The 22,665-nt window shown below is 46.7% G+C and overlaps 1 non-coding gene across 1 annotated transcript; it reads left to right on the forward strand.

The window, feature by feature from the left end:
* The first annotated feature begins 9,404 nt into the window (after nucleotides 1–9,404).
* trnas-gcu (transfer RNA serine (anticodon GCU)) lies at nucleotides 9,405–9,486 on the forward strand. Its single transcript has one exon. It is a non-coding gene; the product is annotated as a tRNA-Ser (tRNA).
* Nucleotides 9,487–22,665: the final 13,179 nt, after the last annotated feature.

The raw sequence follows: 22,665 nt of genomic DNA on the forward strand, positions 1-22,665 counted from the left end.
ATTTATAGACTTGCAATTTGTAGAGTGCCATATGTCATCAGGAAATCCCAAAGCATTTACAGGCAGCAATTTACAACTGAAGTGCAATCACTTTTGTAGGCAAACACTGCAAGCAAATTTGTGCACAGCAAGGTCCCACAAACAGCAAATGAGACGAAAGGCCAGATAACCTGCTTTGGTTGAGGGAGGAATATTGGACAGAACACCAGGAGAATCCTGCCCAACCTGAGCTCTGACCCATAGCCTTCTGACTCAGAACTGAACAGCTGGGTATAAAATAATGGAAAGTTACATGAATTGAAGTACTGTAAATGATTGCTCCTATTTAATGATAAAGCGGTTTGCCTGGGAGCCATTAAAACCAAATCATTTCACAATTGATTATATAATCATACAGCTGACCGTGGAATACTTTTGCCAACTGTAGCGCTTTAACATCCTTAGTACCTTGCGGAAGACTTGGAATAAGATCAGCGATAGGTCACCCAGATTAGATGGCCAGCAATGTTGTTCAATGATGCACACAGAACTGAGAGGAAAAAAAACCTTTTGAAAGACATGACGAAAGCTATGCAGGAATCTATGGGATGCAATGAAGTCTGAAGGTCACAAAGTCCACCACTTGTTAATAGGAGGGGGAAGAAAGAACAGACATACAATAAGAAAGCCAACCCTACCCAGCTGCCAAGGTCCAGGACCTTGGGCTGAAATCTTATGAAAATCATCTTTCACTGCTCCAGTAATTTTGAATAAGATAGGAAAAAATGCTGCATCTGTTCTGTCTTCATCCTAGTTTGCTCGGGCCACAGAGATTATTTTGTTTTTTTTAAAAAGGCAATGTCAGCGTGTTCTTATCATGGTATGTGCCATTACCATGATTGCTAATAGAAAGGGGCCCAATAATACGACTGGCAATGTGATGATTCAACTGTGCCACAAACATGTTCTAGCACCATAAATAAATTGTTTAATCTCACTTTTAATACGATTAACAAAAAAAAAATTGTACAGAAGCAAATATAGAAGCTTTTATTTTCCAAAAAATACATTCTTATTTTGCCATTCTTCCTTTTCTTTCTCACTCTCGCGCTCTCTCACACATTAAAATTTTGACAGGACTGGACAGACTAGATGCAGGAAGGATGTTCCCGATGGTCGGGGAGTCCAGAACCAGGGGTCACAATCTAAGGATAAGGGGTAAGCCATTTAGGACACAAATGAGGAGGAATTTCTTCACCCAGAGAGTGGTGAACCTGTGGAATTCTCTACCACAGAAGGCAGTTGAGGCCAATTCATTAAATATATTCAAGGAGTTGGATATATTTCTTAAGGCTAAAGGGATCAAGGGATATGGGGAGAAAGCAGGAACAGGGTACTGAATTTGGATGATCAGCCATGATCTCATTGAATGGCGGAGCAGGCTCGAGGGGCCGAATGGCCTACTCCTGCTCCTATCTTCTATGAATCTATGAATTCTTCCAGGCCGTGCAGCATTGCCAATGAAGAGGGTGGCAGATAACCCACGTCCAATCCTCTGGCTTTGCCACTCTCCAGCATACTGTTCAGGATTGTGCAAGAAGGAAGTTCACAACCACTTTGCTTCAAGTTTCTCACCTTGCCTTCAACAAATCGGCAGCTGTAACCCATCATGCCGGCAAATGCAAGCGACAGGACTGAACCCAGATTCTTCCACTTCGGAGCTCCGCCTTGTAGTGCATGTTATGAGGCTGGCTTTGGTACAAGTGCATTGCTGTGGACCCTGCAGGGTTCCTTCAAATTGGATGATACATTTCCCAATGAACACCCATGACTATTTCCAGCAATAAAATGACAATATTTGCAATTTGTAAAACAAGAGCAAATACACCTGCAATCTGTTAATGTGGTTGTAGGAAGCACCGGAATCCTGTTAACAGGGGTGTGAAAACACGCCTATAGCACCTAGTGAGACAACAGCTGCGATGGGTTATTTGAGCACACATTTAACACCTGTTAAAATGGAGATGTGGGACACACCTGCAACCTTTTAATAAGCTTTCTAAACTGCATTATTTATAGTAACAATAAACATTTTATTCAAAATGCACTGAATCTGAAAAAAGCTTACTTATTAATTATAATAGTTCATCATCCATTAAGCGCTCCTGAATTGGCCCGTTAGGATACATGGACTGGTCTGTGTGAATCTAGGTGTACAGTCACCTTAATAGCCATGTCGCAAAGAACAGAATTGAAAGTAAGTGGCAAATGAATATAAGGTTTTTTTTTTACTGTTTAAAAACGAAATCAGAGTGGACATGACCAGCACGACGGCTGTGGATTCTGGTACCAAACCAGCAACAAATTCAGCTCAATTAAAAGGCCATTGCAACCTGCAAATAAAGGCTTCATCATTTTTGCTCTTTTCTGCATTTTATAATATATAACTACAAGATAGTCACCAATAAATTCAAAGGGATATCAGGAGCAACTTCCTTAACCAAAGAGTGGCAAGAATGTGGAACACCCTGCCAAAGAGTAGTTGAGGCAAATAGCAGAGATGCATTTAAGAAGAAGCTAGATAAGCACATGAGAGAGAAAGGAATAGAAGGTTATACTGGTAGGGTTAGATAAAGAGGTTTGGGAGGAGGCTCATGTGGAGCATAAATGCCAGCATAGGCCAGTTGGGAACTATGATGGAACACCACCACCTCCAAGTTCCCCTCCAAGTCACACACCCATCCTGACTTGGAAGTATATCGCCGATCCTTCATCGTCGCTGGGTCAAAATCCTGGAACTCCCTCCCAAACAGCACTGTGGGTGTACCATCACCACACGGACTGCAGCGGTTCAAGAAGGCGGCTCACCACCACCTTCTCAAGGGCAATTAGGGATGGGCAATAAATGCTGGCCTTGCCAGCGACGCCCAGATTCCATAGACGAACAAACAAAAAGTTGGGCTGAATGGCCTGTTTCTGTGCTGTAGGCTCAATGGCCTAGAAATTCGGTTGATAGCGCCAGCGATTAGCGCCTTAAGAGCCCGAGAATTGGGGCGTTACCCAATTCTCGGGCGGGCGCAGTGAATATAGCGCCACCTCCCATATTGAGTATCCTTTTAGCGCCGGCGCTAACACTTTGCGCGCGCCCACGGGCGCAGGCAGTTCATGACGTCATTTCAGTGTGCAACGCCTTTTTGGCGCCCCTGACCGGATATTCGGTGGCGCCCGGAACCTTTCCGCCTGGCGCTATTAGTGACAGTTGGATGGAACGTTCCCAGGCCCTTCTCGGAGTCGGGGGGTGCTATTTAAAGGGGACAGCTCTAGTATAAAAGCTGCAGCCACTTGGCCTGTTCATTCTGATCGTTGTTGGAGAGAGTTGGTGAACGACTGTTGCACACTATTTTTCGGATTTAGCCTTCGAAGACTTGGGACCTGCAGCCCTGTCCGGAGCAGTTGGAGTGCTAGACATTACTGCGTGTGGCCCGTCTGGCATAGTAATGGGAGCTGCTTTGGAGGGGAACGTCCTCATGGCCGGACACTTGGAAGGAGCACAGAGACGGCAGGAGAGAGGGCCGGGATTGGCCAGAAGGAGGAGGGGCAATGGAGGTCACCCAATCCGACGATACGCTGCGAGGGTTTTCAGGCAGCAGGTGTCATACCTTACCATGTCGGAGGAGCAGTGCCTGTGAAGGCTCAGATTCGGTAAGGAGGTTGTGACTGAGCTGTGCCACCTGCTTGCTGAGGATCTGCAGCTGCATCTACGGTACAGGACCTCTCTGTCGGTTGCCGTCAAAGTGACTGTTGCCCTGAACTTTTACGCAAGCGGATCCTTTCAGTCAGCCACTGGGGACATCGCGAATATAACACAATTTGCAGTGCATTGTTGCATCCGGCAAGTGACAGCTGCCCTCTATAGAAGGAGGCGTTAATTAATCACCTTCCCTGTGACCCTGGAGAAACAGGCGGAGCGCGTGCAGGGCTTCGCTGCTATTGCGGACTTCCCCATGGTGCAGAGGGCCATTGATTGCACACACGTGGCTTTGCGGGCGCCATTGCAGAATCCGGAGGTGTTTCGCAACCGCAAGGGGTTCCACTCCCTCAATGTCCAGCTGGTCAGTGACCACCGCCAGATGATCATGGCAGTCAACGCACAATTCCCTGGGAGCAGCCACGATGCGTTCATCCTGCGGTAGACCTCAGTTTCTGACCTTTTTGAGGGCCCGGCTCACCCACGAGGCTGGCATCTGGGCGACAAGGGCTATCCTCTCTGCCCATGGCTCATGACCCCACTCCGTTTGCCCGCCACCCCAGCAGAAGAGCTTTACAACAGCAGCCATCAGGCGACCAGGAACATTGTGGAGCACACTATTGGTGTGCTCAAACAGCGTTTCTGCTGTCTAGACCATTCGGGGGGAGCCCTGCAGTACTCGCCGGAGCAAGTGGGTCGCATCGTCGTCGTCTGCTGCATGCTCCACAACTTGGCCATTCGACGAACCCAGCCAATGCCAGCTGACCCTCAAGGTCCAGCAGAGCAGGCGGACGAGGAGGAGGAGGAAGAGCAGGCGGACGAGGAGGAGGAGGAGGAGCAGGCGGACGAGGAGGAGGAGGAGGAGCAGGCGGACGAGGAGGAGGAGGAGGAGCATGCGGACGAGAAGGAGGAAACTGGAAGGGCCGTCCGTCAGAGGCTCATAAGGACTCGGTTCGAGGACCCTCTGACGGAATGATGGGTCTCATTCGTCCTGCGCACTTCGGATCGTACAAAGCCTATGAAGGCCACCATGAGTGTAAATAGTTACGAGTACCATTGTAAATAAAAAAATGTCTTTATTGTCAAAAAACTGCTTCCTTCCAGCATAACAACGTCATGTCAACAGAAACCATAACTAACAAAATAACAGTTAACTCTCTGGCAAAGCCGCAAAACGAAATAAACCATCACAACCAATCACAACAGGTGAGGGCGTCCTTGAATTTGGAGAAAGAAACATCTCAGCAACTCCCTCTACTGCTGGCCCCTTGATGGAGACCGACTTCTCTTTCGCGGTCGGCCCCTTCCCTCCCTGCTGCTCCTACGTAATTGAACCCCAGTGGCGGCGCCAAGGCTGGGGGACGCCTGCTGACTGTCTGGAAGCGCAGAAGCCCCTGAGGGACGGCCTGGACGACCTCTGGGCTTGGAGGGTGCGGAGGCTGGCTGCTTGATCTGGCCATGGCTGGAAGCAGTGTGCACTGCAGGTGGTGGCAGCTGCACTGCAGACGTTCCAGTGGTGGCATGAGCAATGGTCACCTGCCGAGAGAGGACACCTGCACCATGGTCGGACGACACACTGGCTCTCTGAGGGGACCGGTTTGGCTCATCCGCCACAATCGACTGCTCCACTGATTCCTGGCCTCATGTGGTACTGGAAGGGCCCGGGGTGATCCTAACTGATGCAGATAGGGTGGCAGCAGTGAGAGTTCGCGTTGCCTCAATCTGGGTGTGGACGAGGCCAGCAAGTGACTGCGTGGCAGCAGTGAGGACCTGTGTGGCAGGTGCCAGTGCTTCGGAGAAGCCCTGGACAGTTCTTTCCATTGCTTCGGACAAGGCCAGAGCAGTCCGTTCCACTGCCTCGGACAAGCCCTGGACAGACCTTTCCAGGGATTGTCCGAAACTCTGACCAGTCCTTTCCATAGCGGCCTCAAAGTCCTGAACAGTCCTTTCCATAGCAGCCTCGAAGCCCTGGACAGTCCTCTCCATTGCTGCCCCGAAGCCCTGGACAGTCCTCTCCATTGCTGCCCCAAAGTCCAGCACACTCTTTGCCAGTGTTTCTATCGACTGAGGCATCCTCCCCACTGCAGCCATAAGCTCAGTGTGCCTGAGCCAGGCCTGGGTGCTCATTTCAGCCAGGCTCCGCACCTCCTCTGCACTCTGTGCAGCAGTCATCATTCCCTGCCTTGCCCTCCGGGGAGCCGGTGGCCAAACTTGCCTACCCCCCTCGCGTTGCTGCAGGCCGCTTGTTCCAGCAACTGGCTCCTCATCAGAGCCGCCCCCCCTCCCCTCCAGGGAACTACTATCCCCAGTCTGCAGATGTGAAGGCTCCCCTGCGGCTGGAACGGATGGGCCGGCTTCCTCCTGATCCTCGCCTCCGGAGGCACTGGCACTGGCAGCTTCAGGGCCCGGATCCCGAGTTGGTGATGCAGCATCTGAAAGCAGGGAGGTGGAAGAGTGGCTTTAGCAAAAGGACAGGTTGGCAGCAAGGCATGCCAGATTGCGGCAAGGCTCTGACATGGCTCCACAGTGAGAAAGCATGCTGGCGGGGGGACCAAGTGGAAGGAGACAGCTGGAAAAGGTGAGAACCTTACCATCGCTGTCAACAATGGGGTCGGCAGCTGCAGTGGTAACAGGACCACTCAGACGTCCTCCAAGAATCTGGTGCACTCTCTCCTCGAGATCCGTGAGAGTGACCACTTGTGGAGGTCCTCCACCGGTTCGAAGCTGGTCTTTGCGAATCTTCGCCAGCTTGGACTGCAGGGGAAAGAAGGGGAAGTGCTGTTACATGATGCCCTGAGTGATCATCTCATTCCCCCCATGGTGGAAGAGCCCTTACATGATGCCCTGAGTGATCATCTCATGCCCCCCATGGTGGAAGAGCCCTTACATGATGCCCTGAGTGATCATCTCATGCCCCCCATGGTGGAAGAGCCCTTACATGATGCCCTGAGTGATCATCTCATGCCCCCCATGGTGGAAGAGCCCTTACATGATGCCCTGAGTCAAATGTGCATGTGTGTGGCCAGAAAGGGCCATGGGTGCTTGCTGACACATGGCCATTGGGGCATCGCGCACCCTGTAGCCATAAAGTCAGGTGCAGATGGAGGGATGCAGAAGTTTGAATAAACACCACTCACCCTCACGACCCGAGTGAGGTCGTTGAATTTCTTCCTGCACTGTACAGGGCTCCTGGTCACCATGCTGCTGGAGTTGACCCTCTGAGAAACATCCCTCCAAGCTCGGCGGTATTCCTTTTGATTTGGCCTCCTGCCATTGTCTGGGTACAGAACATTTTGACGGCGCTCCACTGCGGCCACCAATTGCTCCAGAGCCTCATTGCTGAAGCGCTCTGCTCTCAGTCTCACCTTCTCCATCTGGTCCAAGTTTTTTGCGCCAGAGAAGGGCCTGCGCCGATTCTGAGGCCTACAAGGTGCTGAGTGTGGAAGCTGAGGCTGACTGACCCACCCCTTTAAGAGCCGGCCGGCGCCTGGAAGTCTCGTGGTCATCGGTAATTGAGAGCACCTGCGCTGCGCCCGTCTGCTCCGATATTGGGTTGCGCCGGAAGTTTAGCGCCTTAGGAGTCCCGTGTAATGCCTGAATTCACGCCTCAATCACCTTTAGGGGCGATGCAACCCAGTATCGCGCCAGGTGGCGATAGGTTGCATCTGGCTACAAACTTTGCGCTACGCCAATTCTAACGCCCCAAGCGGGGCTATACCCAATTTCTAGGCCAATGTAATCTTTATAGTGGTTCAGAGGTACCAGCAGAGTGAATTCAAAAATGCACATTGTAAAGCAGTGCAAAGCGCACTTTGGTATGATCTGCCTTCCTGCCGAACATTGTTTCAAATAATTCCTAAAGATATCAATGGTGATGGGAGCAAGTCAGAGATCAGTATATTGTTACTCATAGCCAGCCCTATCTTTTAGCAGCAAACCCATTTCCCTCTGTTAATTCAGCTTTCCAATTTAGTTTTCAAGGGGAAATTGTGCTGCCTGATTAGGGGTAGCTTTTAGATCATAGAAACATAGAAGATAGGAGCAGGAGTAGGCCATTCGGCCCCCGAGCCTGCTCCGCCATTCAATGAGATCATGGCTGATCATCCAATTTCAGTACCCGGTCCCTGCCTTCTCCTCATATCCCTTGATCCCTTTAGCCTTAAGAAATATATCCAACTCCTTGAATATATTTAATGAATTGGCCTCCACTGCCTTCTGTGGTAGAGAATTCCACAGGTTCACCACTCTCTGGGTGAAGAAATTCCTCCTCATATCTGTCCTAAATGGCTTACTCCTTATCCCTAGACTGTGACCCCTGGTTCTGGACTCCCCGGCCATCGGGAACATCCTTCCTGCATCCAGTCTGTCCAGTCCTGTTAGAATTTTATACGTTTCAATGAGATCCCCTCTCATTCTTCTAAACCCCAGCGAGTATAAGTCCAATCGACCCAATCTCTCCTCATACATCGTTCCTGCCATCCCAGGTATCAGTCTGGTGAATCTTCGCTGCACTCCCTCCATGGCAAGAACATCCTTCCTCAGATAAGGCGACCAAAACTGCACACAATACTCAAGGTGTGGTCTCACCAAGGCCCTGTACAACTGCAGCAAGACATCCTTGTTCTTGTACTCGAACCCTCTCGCTATGAAGACCAACATACCAACAGATCAATGAGCTTCTCGATTTAAAACGTTTGGTAGAATTGTTTTCTGTTTGGGCTGGCAGTAGTGTTAGAGACACAATGTGTGCGGCACTAACACTATTTAACACTGCGTTGCAAACACGCCGTTGTGTTTTAATTACCTCAGTTAGCATGAATTGCAGATTTACGCACTGCAATGGAAGGAACGAGGACAAGCAGATAGCCATTAACATAACCAATGGCAACGATTCACTCCCCCCCCCTGCCAAATAGCACATACCTGCCAATAGTGTCACATTTGAGAAGGTGCTGTAGTACTTCTCACAAAAAATAAATAAAACGTATCCCTCATAAACTGAAGTTGTTCAAAGCCCCTTTATAGGCTCTTTCATGCTGTCTGATGGTGGTGAATGTCTTTTAAACTGATCATCTCTCACACCTCAGCCTCTCTATTTAAAAAAAAACCCAGCACTATCAATACAAAAGCACACCAGAAAAAAACACTTCTATTGAGTTTAAATATTTATGGGACAGTGCTAACAAATCGCTTTGCACCTGTATTCTGTGTCATAAATAATATTTTTATTACTGCCAACAGTCAGTGTGATTGAAAAATCTTTCTTTCAAGACTGTACATCACAAGCTGTATATTTATTTAAAAGGAAACCTTTTCTATTAACGTAGCTGAACTTAACTAGAGACGCAAGTCTGATTAGGATGCGGACACAGCAAGCGATGCACAGATCAATGGGAGTGACACAAACTTGACTCGCCAGTTTTGATGTGTCTGGAAATTGAATGGGAAAAGAGGTGTATAGAAAACTTAACCTGCAAAGGACATTAGGAAGTGATGCAGTAACTCTCCGAATACTGACTAAAACTACATTTTATACTATAACTGTAGTGTTGTGGTTTCCATCAACATTAAAGTTGGTGTGTAAATCTGGACTTGGATTCTCAAGTTGGGCCTTAACTCCAGAATGTACTACTAAACCTTACGTGATTTTGCGATACTCCAATTCTACCATTGGAGAGACAAGGTGGCTGAGTGGTTAAGGCGATGGACTGCTAATCTATTGTGCTCTGCACGCGTGGGTTCGAATCCCATCCTCGTCATTTGTGTTAAACATTTGATGCCTTCGGTTGTTTTATACTTGCATTGGAGGCAGTTCAGAGACGATTCACTCGGTTGATTCCTGAGATGAGGGGGTTGACTTATGAAGAAATGTTGAGCAGGTTGGGCCTATACTCATTGGAATTTAGAAGAATGAGAGGTGATCTTATTGAAACACATAAGATACCGAGGGGGCTCGACAAGGTAGATGAAGAGAGGATGTTTCACCTCAAGGGAAAATCTAGAACGCGGGGGCATAGTTTCAGAATAAAGGGTCGCCCTTTTAGAACTGAGATGAGGAGGAATTTCTTCTCTCAGAGGGTCGTAAATCTGTGGAATTCTCTGCCCCAGAGAGCTGTGGAGGCTGGGTCATTAAATACATTTAAGCTGGAGATAGACAGATTTTTGCAAGATAAGGGAATGAAGGGTTATGGGGAGCGGGCGGGGAAGTGGCTTTGAGCCCAAGATCAGCCACGATTTTATTGAGCAGGCTCGAGAGGCCAAGTGGCCTATTCCTGCTCCTATTCCTTATGTTCTTATGCTGTGTAACTGTCCATTTACACCACGGTGCCGAATTTTCAAGTCCAGGTGCACAATATGCCCACCTAAATACAAATAGGCATATTATAATCACAAGCAAATGAGGCCACTACACTAGACTATATTTCCCATCAATTGCACCCTCGCAACAAAGGTGTTCAGTGTCATTTTGAACCTCAAGGTTGGGGACTGGGCAGGAGGGATTAACATTTTAAAAAGCCTGGTTTCAGCAATGTACTCGAATGTAGAGTAACCAATTGCATTATAGAAACCAGCAACATTTTTAATACAAAAGCAAAATACAAAAACATTTTTAATACCTGTTTCCCACAACCAAGAGCCTACTTTTGCTGTGGAAAGTGCCACAGTGAACTCCCTCCCTCCCACTCCACTTGAGGCAGGCACCAGTGTAAATGGAGCCACTACCAGCCTGTTATACTTAACTGCCCCTGACCCCAGGCAGTGGGCTTGGGTTGGGGCACTAATAAGATGGGCAGAAGTCTTGTCCAGCTGTACCTTTACGAGCATAATAGGAAACCCAGCTTCTACAAGCTTAGCATCTGTGCGAAAAAGTTAGGACTTGACCCAACTTCAGAGTTAAGTAAAGCGAGGCTCTCTCCTCCAGGAAGTCTTACTCTGCTTTGCTCCAAAGTCAGGTTGGGACCCGACTGTTGCATTTGGACCATAACTAATATCAGTGAGATGCAAAAACCCTTGGCTCCAACATTACAGTTTAAGGTGAATGCACCTCAAGATTCCATCAATCACTAATTTGGTCTGAAAATTGCCATTTTAGTAATGTAACTGTTACACACTTGTCAAAGGGTGGTTTGTGTTGGCTTCTGTTCAAATGATATTATGCAAATGATCATACAGTTCAATAAACAACATTTCTGAAAACCCGTAACGATGCAGCCAGTATAAATCATCTTTACCCAGACTGCAAGATTGACAGTGCTGTCTATATGGGCACAATTTGCCAACAGCAAAGGCTGCAACAACACTACTACTGAAAATAAGAGCACATTTCAAGTGTAAAAATGATATGCAAGACTGGATGCCATTGATGATCATACTAAAAGGTGCAGTTATACTGCCACTTGTGTGGGTGTGAAAGAGGCAGTATAACTCAGGATTCAGCTTTCAATTAGACTCCTATACACACTAAAGCCAAACAGTGAGAGAACTCTTTATAAAGAACCCATCGCACAATGGTTAGTTTCCACCAGTAGTGGTATAACACCACCTTAGAGCAGTGTTAAATTTTACAAGATGACCTCGCAGTCCATCGGACCTCTTAGGCACTTTATAAACATGCTTTTCAATATTAGGAGAAAATAGGCCACTCAACATTCAAATCTAGCCCACCTGGAGAGGAGATCTGCTCAAGCATCCAAGCGAGCACCTGCAGGGCTTTTCCACTTACACCAGTCGGAGGCCATTAGCTGCAGACTAAAATACTGCACAATATGATCACACAACCCCAAAATAGAAAAACTATTGAAGAAAAAGAAAGAAAAAATCACAGCTTTGTAGAAAATCTCTTCCTGCTGGGTTTGTGTCCAGCATAATTGAGAGATTTATCTCTCATCTCATTGCTTCCCACTTGGAGAAAGAGATACATTCGCAATTACTGTATGCATATCATTTCTGCTTCCCCCCCCTCCAGTCACCACCTCAAGTCATGTGCAGTTAAAAAAAGGCAACAGCAATTTATGTTTTTTTTCATGGATATTGATTTTTGTTATCGACATCGCATCTGACTGCCCCACAATTTAATTAAAAAATAAAGGCAAAGAAATTAGTATTACAGAATCGTAATGAAATGACTGCACTTCATTCAAGTATCCATCGAGCGCCTTTACACAAATAAAAGCTGAAAGCAAAACTTTAACATGGTGAACAATCATTTCTGTTGCACCGATTAGTAATGGACTCTTCACTGATGACAAAAGGCTCGTCTGATCAACTTGATGTACGCTAATGATAATTAAAATAGAAGAAGAGTTCAGGTCGCTGCCCCTCCCCTTCAATGTAGGTAGGTGGATGGTGTTTTGAATGAAAATTCTTGAACAATACTCAATTCAAGATATCATTGACTCCATTACTTGTTTCATTTGTAAACCGTACAAAAAGTTTCAAACCCAAATGGGGAGGGGGGAGCTCCAAGACACAGGATGAAGGAGAGAATCAAATGAAGCAAAACTTAATTTTTAAAAAGTCCCTTTGTTTATAAAGACAAAATGCTAGAGGAAGTGGCTGCAGTTACAGCAGCAGATAGCATTAGTTGTGGGTTCAAGTCCCATGCCAGAGGCTTGAGCTCATAATCCAGGCCAACACCTCAGTGCAGTGCCGAGGGAGTGTTGCAATGCCGAGGGAGTGCTGCAATGCCGGAGACACCATTTTTCGGATGAGACGTTAAACTGAGCCCCCGTCAACACTCTCAGGTGGATGTTAAAGATCCCACGGCACTATAGAAGTGCAGAGGAGTCCTGGCTAATATTTTTCCCTCAACCAACACAACTGAAACAGTTTGTCTGGTCATTATTTAATTGTCGTTTGTTGGAATTTGCTGTGTGCAAATTGGCTGCCGCGTTTCCCACATTACAACAGTGACTACACTTCAAAAGTACTTCATTGGCTGGAAAGCACTTTGGGACGTCCGGAGGTCATTATATAAATGCAAATTCTTTCCTTCTTTAGAAAACAGGAAGCGAGGATGCCCTGCCGATTCTGTCAACAAAGGAGGAAGCAGGCATCCGCTCACCAAGTAATTAGATTCCTTGGTGGAAGAAAGCAGTGAACCTCGAAGTTGGAAGTTCATATTACATATTATCAAAAATGAGGTGGGATGTCTGAACCTCCTTTTGGACACTAAGGGAATCAAGGGATATGGGGATAGAGCGGGAAAGTGGAGATGAGGTAGAAGATCAGCCATGATCTTATTAAATTGCAGAGCAGGCCCGAGGGGCAGCGTGGCTTACTCCTGCTCCTATTTCTTACGTTCTTATATAGAGTATTAGCAAGAACAAGGCCACTGAAAGAATTCACTAACCTTATGTTCAAAATTCAGAAACATAGGTTTGACTGTAAAGTTTGCATTTGAATGAATTCTACAACCTCAAGCCTATATATAGGTAGCTGTAGTGCAGTCAGCCCCTGATCATATTAGCTGAATTTTCCCACTGCTAAGGTTGATCCTAAGGGATTGTCCATAAATGTTATCATTTTCAAAATGAACACTCAGGAGATATTGAAGCTTCATGTACACTTATGTATAAATGAATAATTGGCATCATGTTTTTCCAACAACATGCATTTGGGAGGGGTAATCAGGAGTCTCCCAGTGAAAAAAATGCTAATTATTGATGGCTCCCAAGAAGAAGGTGATTTTATTGGAAATCATATTAAGAAGGTTCCATTGTAGTTATCTCATATTCCCACCACGCCAGCATCTTCAGCAAACCTTATCCATCAGTAAACTAAATATCTAGGATATTCAGCTTTGCTTATATCCATCTATTAGTGCATTGATTGTAAAATGTCTCGGGGCTTAGCTACTTAAAAAAATTGGCTGTCATTGTCAGTGGAAGCAAGCAGGTACATACCTGCAATTCCTATTCACTCATTTGTATTGAGATAGCCAACATTGACAGGAAAATGGCCAATCAATCAATACAAGCAGTCATGAGAAACATCATCAACCAATCGTTCTTCCTCTGACTATCTAAATGACATAGAACTGCGCGGAGAACTTTTACAATGCAAAGTTCATGGATTCTATGGAGCAATATTAAAGCAGAAAGCTTTTATAGAGATCTATAAAAGCACAGCAGGCTTCTCTTGTTAACAGTCTCAGATGTAGCACATTATTAATAGCGTCCAGATTAATAATAAAGCAACACTGTACAAAATACTGTTGTCTTTAAAAGTTGTCATACAATTTAGTGTACAGACCATGAAAGGATTATTATAGAGGGTTACTGCACTATAAAACTATTCCACTGAAGCCAGCTTTGTGTAAATGGGAATTACTCCCCATTGTGGAATGCTTTACATTAGTGTGTTGTTCCAGCTATGGTTACAGGTTTTAATTCCAGCTTCAAGTCTCATTTGAGCTCAACCAGCCACATTAGCTAGGGTTTTGCCAGTTCTTGACTGGGCTCTTAGATTAAACTCTGTGACTACAAGAAGAAGAAGTATTTATATAGCGCCTTTAATGTAGTAAAACATCCCAAGGCGCCGCACAGGAGTGTTATAAGACAAAAAATTTGACACCGAGCCAAATAATGGTAAATTAGGGCAGGTGGCCAAAAGCTTGGTCAAAGAGGTAGGTTATAAGGAGCGTCTTAAAGGAGGAAAGAGAGGTAGCGAGGCAGAGAGGTTTAGGCAGGGAATTCCAGAGCTTAGGGCCGAGGAAACAGAAGGGTTGAGCGATTATAATCATGGATGCTCAAGAGGGCAGAATTAGAGGAGCGCAGATATCTCGGGGGGTTGTGGGGCTGAAGGAGATTACAGAGATAGAGAGGGGCAAGGCCATGGAGGGGTTTGAAAACAAGGATGAGAATTTTGAAATTGAGGTGCTGCTTAACCGGGAGCCAATGTAGGTCAGCAAGCACAGGGGTGATGGGTGATCGGGACTTGGTGCGAGTTTTGGATGACCTCAAGTTTACGTAGGGTGGAATGTGGGAGGCCAGCCAGGAGTGCATTGGAATAGTCAAGTCCAGAGGTAACAAAGGCATGGATGAGGGTTTCAGCAGTGGATGAGCTGAGGTAAGGGCGGAGACAGGCGATATTACAGAGGTGGAAGTAGGCGGTCTTTGTTATGCTGCGGATATGTGGTCGGAAGTTCATTTCAGGGTCAAATATAACATCAAGATTGCGAACAGTGTGGTTCAGCTTCAGACAGATGTTAATGGCAGAAGATATTCTGCACTACTGTGGAGCAAAGTACAGGACAAACTGTCTTCTCCAGCTGGCTGACGGAAGATGTGTGACAATGTTGGAAAAGAAAGTGACGGGAATCTGTAGTCCTATAAATTTTGAAAGAGCCTTTCATGACTTTTACCTTGCAGCCCTGGTCTCGGGAAGGTGGGACCTGCGTGATTAACTGGCATCATGAAATCAGTGGAATTACCACATACGTAGTGACACTGAGTCATGATGCCACTGTTAGTAAATGTGCTGCCAGCAAAACAGTCTGGTGGTGCCAAAAAAAAATTAGAAGATTAAATACACTGGTCCAGTACACAGGGAGCCGCTGGAGCTGCAGGAATGTGGGTCGGAGAATCAGTTTTGTAGTCCTATATCCAATCTGTGATCCCGTTGAGCACAGATGCATTGGTACAAATGTGCTTTGCTACAAAGAGGCAAGAAATGCCCAAAGTGGGTGACTTGGAGCTCCTCTTACTTCCTTATGTCTGAATTGGTACAGGTCTGTTGCCTGCATGTCATCTTGGCCATGGAATGGTGCTTGGCTGAAGGAAGGGAGAAACAAATGGGAAGTAAACATCAATAGATTCTGTAAATCCGTTAGGTTGTAGCTTTCTGCAATTTGTTAGCAGCAATCCTAAAGCTTAGTGAATCACTTGGTGGTAATTCAGGAGCGTTACCTCAGGGAAATCAATTTCCAATCTGAAGAGAACATCTACCGGAGAAGCAAGGACAAAGTCACTGATATGGAGTGAAGTGTGGCAACACCTGAAAATCCCATCAAGGTTACTGTGGTAATTCAGCCACTGTGTGAACCACGAAAACCTGTAAACAATTAGCAAAGAGCATAGAACTGCAATGACACCACTGCTTTAACACAGTGTGCCCAAGTTTTCTGGCTTTCTTGCAGCTGCCCTGAACACCTAATTATACAAGGCATTTTTATATTGTTAAGTGTGGCAAGAGTGCGCCACGCCTGCCACTGATTAATAAAGGAGGCAAACTCTGCAATTCCACTGTCACCAGAGGATCAACTTTTCATGGGCCACAAAGAGTGGCGGTTGATCGTGCAGAAAATCGCAGTCCTGCTTTTATTGGCCTTCTGACAGGGACAAGCGACAAATGGTGCCTGCAGGTCACGGGTCTCCACTTCAGTCTAAGCCCACACACCAATATAAAATGCTAGCTACAGGTTGGGAATTACTTGGGTCAGTTAGTTTTTCCTTTAATAGGATTTTGTCCAGGTAATTCTTTTGTAATCTGAGGCTGGAGGCTTTTAAAAAAAAAATGAGCTAAGTGACTGAAAGGATTAGCGGGATACACAAAATGTTCTCGTACTGCAGCCTTGTTGCAGTATCATTCAGGAAGAAGAATTGCCTTCCCTGAATCACCTCACTTAAAATCAACAGGCTTGTCTCCAATCCGGTACATCTGTTTCATAAAGAGGCTTTTGTGGAGGTTTGTTTTTACCACAATAAAATGTTAATAATTCTGAAGAGAACTGCATGGTGAGGAGATCTTTCTACGATAACTTTGTTTGGAGACATCAGTAATTTCTCCATTCTTGAACATGCCTTTGATATGCTAGCAACATCATGCACCTACCTGACCATCTAAAGGTTTGCTGTGTAGTCAACCATGATCGTTTCCTACAGTCACACATTTTCCATCATGCTATTTCTGCCACATTAATGCTTACCTGCATTATATTTAGGGGAAAAATTCGGTTGCATTGTGCCTCCCGTTAGTGCCCTAAGAGGGCGCTAACAGGGCGCAAAGCAACTAGCGCCCGGGCGCGGCGCCGTCAGCGCCTCCCGCGAAATTCAGCGGGAGGTTAGCAACGGCGGTAACCATTAGCGCCCCGTGGCGCTGCGCCACCGATGACATCATCGTCGTGCGCAGCGCCCTGCTCGCCGCGCCCCGGCCGTAATCTTCGGTAGTGCCCCCTGACTTACCACCAGATGCTATGTCTGACGAGGTCAGGGGGGCCTACCTGCGGCCAGGGTGGCGTTAATTAAAGGCGAGGTGCCGGACAGCCATTTTTGTTGCTGGCCACCTGCTGGCACCTGCCCCCGTTGCCGTCCCCGGCCTTCTGAGAAATCCCCCCGCGGAGTGCCAGCTTCTCTCTGTCAGCCCGGCACTTCTCGAGTGCCGGGCTCTTTTGCTGGCACTCCAATCCCTGGTGGCCCAGCTGGGCCCCGGGTCGCGCTGTGCAAGGCCCTTCCCCTTTAAGAAGGGGAGGTAGGTCTGCAGTACCGCAGCGCGACGTGCCGCAGCACCGGAATATTCCCTCGGAGCGCTCCAAGAGTGAGGCGGGGTGCTTCCAGTAGCGCCCCGCTTCCCTCTTGGGGCGCTACTGATGAATTTTGGCCGCGGGGGCGCTAATTTTTTCAGGGTGCTAAAAATAGCGCCCCGGGCGAAGTTAGTGCCCCAAAGGGGACGCAACTCAATTTTTCCCCCTTACTTTCCAACAAGTCCTCCCAGTTTAGTCTCCAAGGCAGGTGCTACTGATCTCCATATCATGACCAATCGAAGACCTACTAACATTGGGCTATTGTACAATGGTATCCCTCTTCCTGCCTCTCAAGTTGACCGATCCTTCGAACAGAACGCACAAGGTTTTCCCTTTACCTGACCAGGCCATTGGGCCCACAGAGCCTCAGAGACCACCTTATTCTCCCTGCCTGGCCTGACCTGACCCAACCTGCCACAGTCTTTACTGATGCGACCTGGGCCCACAGAGCCCTCGGGGTGGCCACTTTAACCCTTCCCTGTTGCATGCTGCCATTTCCCACTTGCTTTGCCTTGGCCTGCTCCTACCCACACTCCCAGCTCTGACTGGGAACAAGCTTCTGAATTACATATGCAGCACTCTCTTGAAATGGGGGTCAGCCCAGAAAATTTGTGGGAAATACTTGTGCCTTAAAAAAAAACCCTGGAGGAGGGAGTGGAATTGAATACTTACAATCTTCATTCTCCTTCATCCCTCTCTCCTGGTTCTCAACCCACCTATCCAGAGTCTTCCTCCCACTCCTCCCATCACCCCACCCTGACCATTCATGTTCCTTCCTCCCTGCTGTCCTTCACCACGCCCGTCTTTGTGTCCCCTCTCACTACTGTCCACTCCCACCCTGAGCTCTCCTGCCGTTCCAATGAACTGGTGATAAAAGTCCCCACCTCAGTTCTGCCAAGCTCTCGGACCCACAACCCAGTGCTATCCCAACCCCAGGATCATTCTACATTTTGGCCTGGGTTTTAGAAAAAAATGAGGCCCAAAAACTAAATACAAAACAACTTGCAGTTGTATAGTACCTGAAACATAGCAAACATGTCCCAAGGCGTTTCACAGGAGCGTTAAAAAAATTTGACACCAAGCCACATTAGGAGATATTAGGACATATGACCAAAAGCTTGGTCAAAGAGGTAGATTTTAGGGAGTGGCTTAAAAAAGGAGAGAGGTAAAGAAGTTTAGGGAGAGAATTCCAGAGCAATGAAAACAGGTAAAGAAACATATAATAATAATCATTAAGGCCTCTCATTTATAGTTTTCATGGAAAAATAAGACAGTCGTAGTTATAAAAAGATATGTTTGCATTCGCATCCCGTCGGTCACATTTCAGCCAGCACACGTCCCTGTCACTCAGTCATAAGCAAAATCATGGCCACATTTCAGTGCCACATATTTAAGTTTGCCCAAATCCTGCGGGAAATGTATCCATTAAGTTTTGCCCTGAGGTATAAACTCAGTCAGTGGCATGTGGCTCGATTTATCCTGACCTGCGAAAACATGATCCCAGAAGGCAGGCCCACTCGTGATACTTTCCTGGCCCACCCTTACCTGCTATGGCCCCTGTTACCATTTCTGCCCTTCATTTTCCCGCATGCCTTTTTGAAACTATCAGGCTCTGCCCTCCCCTGCTGTGTTTCTGGGCTGTCAGCCAGGTCCTCGACCAAAGTCAATTTTTAAGTATTACTCATGCTTTAATATTCTATTTGCTGAATGTATTTGCTCAGAATCAGAAAAAATACAGTGCCAGTGCAAATTGCACTTCAGAAACCAGCAAGGACCCAGGCTAACATAATGGTAACGTGGAGCGAGGGCCTTTCATGACCAGAAACAAAGGGAGAGTGGGTCAAGCCACATTCTCCTGGTCCCACCTCCCCTGCAATGCTGGCAGCTCCAGGACCTCCTGATGCTGTGGGATCCAGCACCCTGAATACTGCCAGACACTGCCTCCTCAGTGTCCTGTCCCCAGGAGTTCTCCCAGTGATCACAGACCCAAATACTTGCAAGACTCAATCATCCAGGCTCCAGGGATCCTCCCCTCCCAGTAAGACGCCTCAGTACTACCAGACCCTTACTCTCCCCACCCAGCTGATGCACACGTCAGAATCCCCTCTCACTTTGGACACACCCCAGGGTCCATGAGTGCTCCAGACCCCATCATCCCTCTCCCACTGCTGCCGTACAGCAAACATCCGTCCCCAATACTGATAGACCCTAGTATCTCTGACAATGAGCGCAGACCCAGGGAACACACCAAAGTGGTGCCATACGACACCTGCTACTGCTGCTAGGCCCCGAGTCCCACTAGGAGTCCCTAGTTCAGGGGTCCAGAGGTCTCCCAAATTCTGACACGAGGAGCCTCCTCAGTTCTCCAGAGCATCGAACCCTCCCTAGTACTGTGAGGCCCTCTGCTCCAGTGCCAGCAGATGCCAGTACCTCCCCAATGCTCCTGGATATTCCGCAGCCCATAGTGCTGCCATACCACGGAACCCCTCTCTGTACTGCTAAAAGATTGTGACGCCTACCACTGTAGCCAGAACCCAACATTACCCAATAAAGAAAAGTCCATATTCCACTTTTCCAATGGCACCGAATCCCAGATTTTCCCTTCACAGTAAGCCAGCCGTGGTTCAGTGGTAGCACTCTTGCCTCCGAGTCAGAAGGTTGTGGATTCTAAGTCCCACTAAAGACATTTGAGCACATAATCCAGGCTGACACTCCAATGCAGAACTGAGGGAATGCTGAACAGTCTGAGGTGCTGTCTTTCAGGTGAGACGTCTAGCCTCTCGGGTGGACTTAAAAAGATCCCATGACACTATTTGAAGAAGAGCAGAGGAGTTCTCCTGGCTATTAGATGCCAAGAGGCTGTTTCACCTAGCTGTAAGTCTGAAACTGAGGGTCATAGTCTCAGGATAAGAGATCGGCCATTTAGGACTGAAATGAGGAGAAATTTCTTCACTCAGAAGGTTGTGAATCTTTGGAATTCTCTATCCCAGAAGGCTGGACTCAGTCGTTGAGAATACTCAAGACTGAGATCAATAGATTTTTGGACACCAAGGGAATCTAGGGATATGGGGAGAGGGTAGGAAAATGGAATTGAGATAGATCAGCCATGATTTTGTTGAATGGCAGAGCAGGCTTGAGGGGCCGTATGGCCTACTCCTGCTCCTTTTAAGTTCTTATGTTCACAGTGTTGCCCCTTTCTAGGTTTATCTTCTGTTGCATTCAGAGCTCCAGTTCTTCAGCTGAGTCTTCTCTCGCCTTCACACATATCCAGCCTCAAAACTGGTTAGCATTGCATACAAGTCCTCTGGCCTGGACTTACTAGTACCAAGTCTCGGCCCTCACCCCCATCCTCCAGAATGGCAATGGACCAACAAACCCACATTTAAAAATCAATTAATCCTAAAACAAAAATAAACAGAAAAAAACTCTTTCTGCTTCTCAGCATAAATAATGTCCCTAAACCACGAACCTTAGGGTCTACAGATGCTTGTGAAATTCCTATTCATGATAGAAACATAGAAATGTAGAAGATAGGAGCAGGAGTAGGCCATTCAGCCCCTCCAGCCTGTTCCGCCATTTAATGAGATCATGGCTGATCATCCAAACTCAGTACCTTGTCCCTGCTTTCTCCCCATATCGCTTGATCCCTTTAGCCTTAAGAAATATATCCAACTCCTTCTTGAATATATTTAATGAATTGGCCTCAACTGCCCTGTGTGGTAGGGAATTCCACAGGTTCACCACTCTCTGGGTGAAGAAATTCCTCCTCATCTCAGTCCTAAATGGCCTACCCCTTATCCTTAGACTGTGACCCCTGGTTCTGGACTCCCCCGCCATCGGGAACATCCTTCCTGCATCTAGTCTGTCTAGTCCTGTTAGAATTTTATAAGTTTCAATGAGATCCCCTCTCATTCTTCTAAACTCTCGCGAATATAAGCCTAATCGACCCAATCTCTCCTCATACGTCATTCCTGCCATCCAGGTATCAGTCTGGTGAATCTTCGCTGCACTCCCTCCAAGGCAAGAACATCCTTCCTCAGATAAGGTGACCAAAACTGCACACAATACTCAAGGTGTGGTCTCACCAAGGCCCTGTACATGATATAAATTTACCATGGAAACAGTCCATGTAAAATTGTCACATTGTAACTAAATCCTCCTGCCAGTGGTGGCATTGCAGTATCTCCATCGACAGGAGACTAATTATAGCACAAGTTTGGAGAGGAATTTATAACAGAAAAAATTGAGGACGTGCGTCAGATCGAAGATTTTCCACACAAACCCATAGCCATTTTCAAGGTTAATTGAGACATTACAGCACCACCTCTGAAACAAGCATGCGTTAAAAGGTGTCCTTATAACCTCTAAAAGCCAGTGTTACAACGCCAGCACTGGAGGAAGCAGATATTACCATTACTGCGTTACCCATTGATTTCAATTTGCTGAGTGTGACAACATTTCCAAGTCTAGGATTTTTATGTATGTTATTTTTATATAAACATACCATAAAAAAATCCTTGAGTGGGTAATGTTACAACATTGAAATCAATGGGTAGTGCCATGATATATTTATTAGTTACTGAGTTTTTGACTGGTTTTATTTTTGTATTGTTTTATTAGAATTTAAACTAAAATGAAAGTCAATAAAATTGTAGTACCGGACATGATTTGACAGCTCAACTCAGTGTATAAATGTAGTGAAATGTCTCTTGGCACTTTTGATATGCCAACACAGTCCCCTTAAGTTTTACTTTTGCCTGCTGTGTGTAATAAATTAGGCTAGAACCAAGTTACTTATAACAAGACAAATATAAAAAAGTAATTTCTACTGTTACAGGATTGGGCTTTGGGGGGTGGCAGAAAATACATCAATAACAAGGATTGTGGACACCTAAACTGCCAACTACGTTTCATAACTTGCATCTTCCTTATGATTCAACAACAACTTGCATTTATACAACATCTTTAACGTAGGAAAAAGGTGCCAAGGCACTTCGTGGGAGCTTCATCAGACAGAAATTGACATTGAGTCAAAAGAGAAGGCATTCAGACTGGTGACCAAAAGCTTATTCAAAGAGGTAGGTTTTAAGGAGGGTCTTAAATGAGGGGGGGGTAAAAAGAGGGAGGAAAAAAGAGGGAGGAGAAGGGGAGAGAGAGGTGTAGAATGAGGCACTTGGGGAGGGAATTCCAGAGCTTAGGGCCTGCACAGCTAAAGGCATGGCCACCAATGGTGGGGCCAATTTAGTGGGGGATGTACAAGGTCAGAGCTGGAGTTCTCGGAGGACTAGAGAAGGCAGTCACTGGTGGGGGATGTGCAAGAGGACACCATTTGAGGATTGCAGAGCTGGAGGAGGTTAGTCATAGGAGGGAGGGGAGAGGCAATGGAAGGATTTGAACATTGGATGAGAATTTTAAT

Source organism: Somniosus microcephalus, chromosome 22 (genome assembly GCF_052327205.1).
Source record: "Somniosus microcephalus isolate GS21.2 chromosome 22, FLI_Smic_1.0, whole genome shotgun sequence".
NCBI classification, from domain to species: Eukaryota; Metazoa; Chordata; class Chondrichthyes; order Squaliformes; family Somniosidae; genus Somniosus; species Somniosus microcephalus.